Genomic DNA, 6,364 nt, shown 5'->3' with positions numbered 1-6,364 from the left:
TAAAGTTTAAATGGGCCTTTCATGTTATATCATTAAATTTAGTAATACTATTTCTCGGGCATTAGGTTTTAACTCTTATAAGAATATACATATTTTTTTCTGTTAATGTACAAATATTTTTCCGATGTGTTTTGGATATTCCTTCTCTAATAAAAAGAGATACCATTTTGTTTTCGGTTGTACAAGAAAGAAGATCAAGCATTTTTCTTTTTTAAATTTAATAAGCCACATTAAAGAAGGAACGTTGCAATGCTACCCGCTACATTAACGACGTCTCCAGAGTAACTGAATGAAGGTTCATATAGAAATCGCAGGTATGCGTCTCATACAACAACGCCCCCTATAGTTCGTTGCGATCGCGAATTGCATGCAAAAATATAACTTTCAGTGAATATTTATTATTTTTTGTTATTTAATAATATTCAAAAATATTTTGATTTGTGTAAGATGTGCAATTATTGCATTTTAAAGAATACAATTTTAAATGGCAAATAAAGTCCGAGCGAAAACTTGTTACTAATTCGAATCAGTTATTCTTATCGAAATAGGTTTAAATTATAATGAATAATAGTTTCTTAAATTTCAGTTAGTTTTGTTTCACGGTAATGCTATGTCATATAAAGTTAAACATTTCTTGTAAAACCTGAGACATTCTAACGTATTTATCGTTAAGGACTTAAGATTGTCCAATTACAGCATTTGATGCATTCGGATAAAAATTAAAATAAAAAACATTTCTTTTGTAGTTTTTTAAAATTTAACACAGCTAAAAGTCTTTACGGCAATTAGCAACATATACATGGATGCCAACTGCTCCGCTTTCTACAAAGTTATAAATTGGTAGCGAATAAAATAGTAAATCTTGAAAAGTAAGGATAATTACGCCCACTTTTTAAAATAGTCACCACGAGATCACTGCAATAAAGTTGCATTTCATATGATGCTTTGAATACTTGATATGTAGTGGTTGAAAAATTGCTTAAAATGAAAAATACAAAACTAAAAATATCTTTAATTTCGTTCACCACAAGAAAAATATTATTTACAAAGCGGAGCAAGTTGGCATATATAATAATACGAAAGATATGATAATTTCGTGATTTGCAATGAAATCGTTTAAGACATGTTATTCGAAACAGTGATCCAAATAACTAGATTCGAAAGGAGATCTGAATCACTTGATTTAAATCGCTGCTCCGAACCACATGATTCGAATCACTGATCTGAATCACATGATTCTCCTCGGTGATTTGAATCATTGATCAGATTCACTTTATTCGAATAGTAATTGAAATCGCATAATTCGAATCAGTGATATGAATCACTTCATAAGAATCCGTTATTCGAATCATTTGATTTGAATCAGTGATTTTAATCACTTAATTCGAATCATTGATCCAAAAGGAATGATTCGAATAACTGATCTGAATTCACTTGATTTGAAAATAGATCCTGATCAAATTAATCAAATAGTGATCCAAATCGCGTGATTCGAATCAGTGATCTAAATCACTTAATGAGAATCAGTTATTCGACTCATTAGATTTGAATCAGTAATTTTAGTAACTTAATTCGAATCATTGACCCAAACGGCATGATTGGGATCACTGATCAGAATCGCATGCTTTGAATCATTGATCCGAAGCACTTGATTAGAAAACAGATCTGAATTTCTTGATTCGAATCATTGATATGAATTGAATAGATATTCAAATCGCCTGATTCTAATCGGTAACCCGAATCATGAGATTCGAATCAGTGATCCAAATAGCATGATTCGAATCAGTGATCTGAATCACTTCATAAGAAACAGTTATTCAAATCATGTGATTTGAGTCAGTGATTTAAATTACTTGATACGAATCACTGATCTGAATCACTTGATTTGAATCACTGATCTGAATCACTTGATTTGAATCACTGATCCAAATCAGATAATTCGAATTCGTAATTTGAATAACTATTCGAATCATGTGATTTTGATCATTATTCGAATCATGCAGTTCAGATCAATGATTCGAATCATGCCATTCGAATCACTGATTCTTAAAATGTGACACAGATCCCTGATTCGAATCAAGCAATTTGGATCACAATTCGAATCATAAGATTTGGATTACAATTCGATTGAAGTGGCTCATATGAATGATTCAAATCAAATTATTAAGATCAATCAAGAGATTCAAATCACTGTTTCAATTCATATAATTCGGATCACTTTTCGAATCAAATGATTCTGATCAGTGATTCGAATCATACCATTTTAACAAATGATTAGAATTAAGTCATTCAAATCACTGATTCAAATCATGTGATTCGAATAAATTTATCTTATGAAGTGATTCACATCAATGATTCGAACCATGCTATTAGGATCACTATTTGAATCAAGTGATTCCCATCAATGATTCAAATCATGTTATTCAAATGACTGATGCAAATCATGTGATTCGGATCAGCGATTCGAATCAAGTGATTCAGATCTCATTTCGAATCTAGTATCTTTGGATGACTGATAACATGACAAAAACGTCTTAATTGTAAATCACATGATTCAAACCAAATGCTTCAAAAAAATTCGGCATTGCAAAAAATTTGAAATTTTTTTTTATCGCTATTATCTATCACTATTTTTTTTAACTAATGACAATAGAAATTTTTTTTATCAATAACGAATTATTTTAAGTAAATAAATATAATTATTATATCTTTCGTATAATTATATAATGTATGTTGCTAATAGCTATAAAGACTTTTAGCTGATTAAGCTTTAGATTAAATTTATATCTCTATAAAATAAATACTTTTTAAATAAAACGGTTGTTTATTTAGTTTGAAATTTAAGAAACAATTATTCATTATAATTTAAATATATTTCGCTACACAAAAAAACCTTTTCGAATAATTAATTCAAATCTACCCAAGTGAACTGGCTCTATTTATTCGNGCTATTAGGATCACTATTTGAATCAAGTGATTCCCATCAATGATTCAAATCATGTTATTCAAATGACTGATTCAAATCATGTGATTCGGATCAGCGATTCGAATCAAGTGATTCAGATCTCATTTCGAATCTAGTATCTTTGGATGACTGATAACATGACAAAAACGTCTTAATTGTAAATCACATGATTCAAATCAAATGCTTCGAAAAAATTCGGTATTGCAAAAAATTTGAAAAAAATTTTTATCGCTATTATCTATCACTATTTTTCTTTTAACTAATGACAATGGAATTTTTTTTTATCAATAACGAATTATTTTAAGTAAATAAATATACTTATTATATCTTTCGTATAATTATATAATGTATGTTGCTAATAGCTATAAAGACTTCTAGCTGATTAAGCTTTAACTGATTTAGCTTTAGATGAAATTTATATCTCAAAATTAATACTTTTTAAATTAAACGGTTGTTTATTTAGTTTGAAATGTAAGAAACAATTATTCATTATAATTTAAATTTATTTCGATACAAAAAAAACTTTTTCGAATAATTAATTAAAATCTACCTAAGTGAACTGGTTCTACACTTCTTACTTTAATACTAAGAAACAATTATTCATTAATCAGTTTAAGAAACAATTATTCATTATAATTTAAATTTATTTCGATACAAAAAAACTTTTTCGAATAATTAATTAAAATCTACCTAAGTGAACTGGTTCTATTTATTCGAATTGCTTAAGTGATTGTTCAGTTCAACACTTCTTACTTTAATACTACGGAAACTCTCACCTATTCCACGGCCAGCAAGAGTTTCCGCAAAGTCTATGACAGATTAGGCTTCAAAGAATATGATTGGGAAGTCGATAAATTAATGCTGAAACTTTTACTTCTTAAAATAAAGCGGTAGTTTATTTAGTTCAATAAATATATTAAATTAATGTAAATCTTGCTTTACTCGAAATCAGTGTTGCTTAACCCGCTTTACTCCAAGAACTAGTAACTCGTAACATAATTTAGTAGTTCATCACGAATTCTTCATCATCATCATCATCGAAATATAACTGGGCGCCTGGGGCCGTTAGTGCGAATTCTTCACACTAATTTGAAATATTTATATAATTTTACTTTTACAAAATTGTGGAACTTAAACAATTTGACTATAAACTGGAGAGAAAGGCAGGTAGACCGGATTACATGGAAACTGGGTTACTCTTTAAGTCAGTACGGGGATGAGGTAGCAACAAAGGGAGAGAAAGTGGCCAGTATTGGCGTTTAAGAAAGCAAAACACCGATTTTTTTTTAAAAACCAAGAATTGTACTAAAATTTTGTACAGAATACGGAAAAGAGCACGATTTTTTAGAGCATTTCTCATAATTATTATTTTAAGATACTAGTTGTAAGCTGATTTCTTAATTAGTATTTAAAAAGCAGATTTTCTTATTATGATTTTTTAACTAAACGAAACTAATTTTAAACAGAAAAAAATATATATATTTAAAAATATTCTTTTTTGCTGAAATCTAAGTAAATNCTCATATGAATGATTCAAATCAAATTATTAAGATCAATCAAGAGATTCAAATCACTGTTTCAATTCATATAATTCGGATCACTTTTCGAATCAAATGATTCTGATCAGTGATTCGAATCATACCATTTTAACAAATGATTAGAATTAAGTCATTCAAATCACTGATTCAAATCATGTGATTCGAATAAATTTATCTTATGAAGTGATTCACATCAATGATTCGAACCATGCTATTAGGATCACTATTTGAATCAAGTGATTCCCATCAATGATTCAAATCATGTTATTCAAATGACTGATGCAAATCATGTGATTCGGATCAGCGATTCGAATCAAGTGATTCAGATCTCATTTCGAATCTAGTATCTTTGGATGACTGATAACATGACAAAAACGTCTTAATTGTAAATCACATGATTCAAATCAAATGCTTCAAAAAAATTCGGTATTGCAAAAAATTTTAAAATTTTTTTATCGCTATTATCTATCACTATTTTTCTTTTAACTAATGACAATAGAAATTTTTTTTATCGATAACGAATTATTTTAAGTAAATAAATATAATTATTATATCTTTCGTATAATTATATAATGTATGTTGCTAATAGCTATAAAGACTTTTAGCTGATTAAGCTTTAGATTAAATTTATATCTCTATAAAATAAATACTTTTTAAATAAAACGGTTGTTTATTTAGTTTGAAATTTAAGAAACAATTATTCATTATAATTTAAATATATTTCGATACACAAAAAAACTTTTTCGAATAATTAATTCAAATCTACAAAAGTGAACTGGTTCTATTTATTCGAATTGCCTAAATGATTGTTCAGTTCAACACTTCTTACTTTAATACTGCGGTAACTCTCACCTAATCCACGGCCAGCAAGAGTTTCCGCAAATTCTATGAGAAATAGTGTCAAAGTTTTATAAATAAGGACGTCGATAAATTAATAGTGAAACTTTTACTTCTTAAAATAAAACGGTAGTTTATTTAGTTCAATAAATATATTAAATTAATGCAAATCTTGCTTTACTCGAAATCAGTGTTGCTTAACCCGCTTTACTCCAAGAACCAGTAACTCGTAACATACTTTAGTAGTTCATCACGAATTCTTCACACTAATTTCAAATATCCATATAATTTTACGTATACAAAATTGTGGAACTTAAACAATTTGACTAGTTCGTTTCTGACCATTCACATATTCTCTTCAATGAAAAACATTTTAAGCCTAAATCAATTTGAATATAAATAAAATTTATATGAATTCAAATACAAATAAAAATTTTGCGATTCAAATACCACAACAGTGTTGATAACATATCAATTCTAGGTGTCAAACCTAGTACAGCACTTAAATCAGACGAAGCTTAAGTATATTTCGATGCTTTATTTTAATAGTACTCATAGAGCAGCGATGGCTCTAAAGGATAGAACGATCACCTTCCAATGAGGTGAACCGGGTTCGAATCCTAGCTATGGCTGATCAATACGAATTCTGCACCCGGCTTGCGCCAACCGCATTGCTGACGTGAGATATCTCAGTGGTAGACGAATCATGGTTTAAAGTCCCCTCGCCGTCAGACTAACCGAGGAAGGTTCTCGCGGTCTTCCTCTCCATATAACGCAAATGCTGGTTAGTTCCATCAAAAATCCTCCACGAAGGCAAAATTCCAATATTTGATCCAGGAGTTTCCTTGTCTTCTGGATTGGGCTCAAAATTACGAGGCTACGTAGTTGAACATTTGTAGTCGTAACCCCAAAAATTGGGTCGGCAGTTCAACGACCTAAAACAAAATAGTACCCATACTCCAAAAGAATGGAAATGATCAAGTTTAACATTTTTAGCCAGTTAAGTATTTTTCAAATATAAAAA

The sequence above is a fragment of the Parasteatoda tepidariorum genome, chromosome 10, assembly GCF_043381705.1.
Source record: "Parasteatoda tepidariorum isolate YZ-2023 chromosome 10, CAS_Ptep_4.0, whole genome shotgun sequence".
NCBI classification, from domain to species: domain Eukaryota; kingdom Metazoa; phylum Arthropoda; class Arachnida; order Araneae; family Theridiidae; genus Parasteatoda; species Parasteatoda tepidariorum.
Note: the sequence above shows the minus strand (reverse complement) of the source record.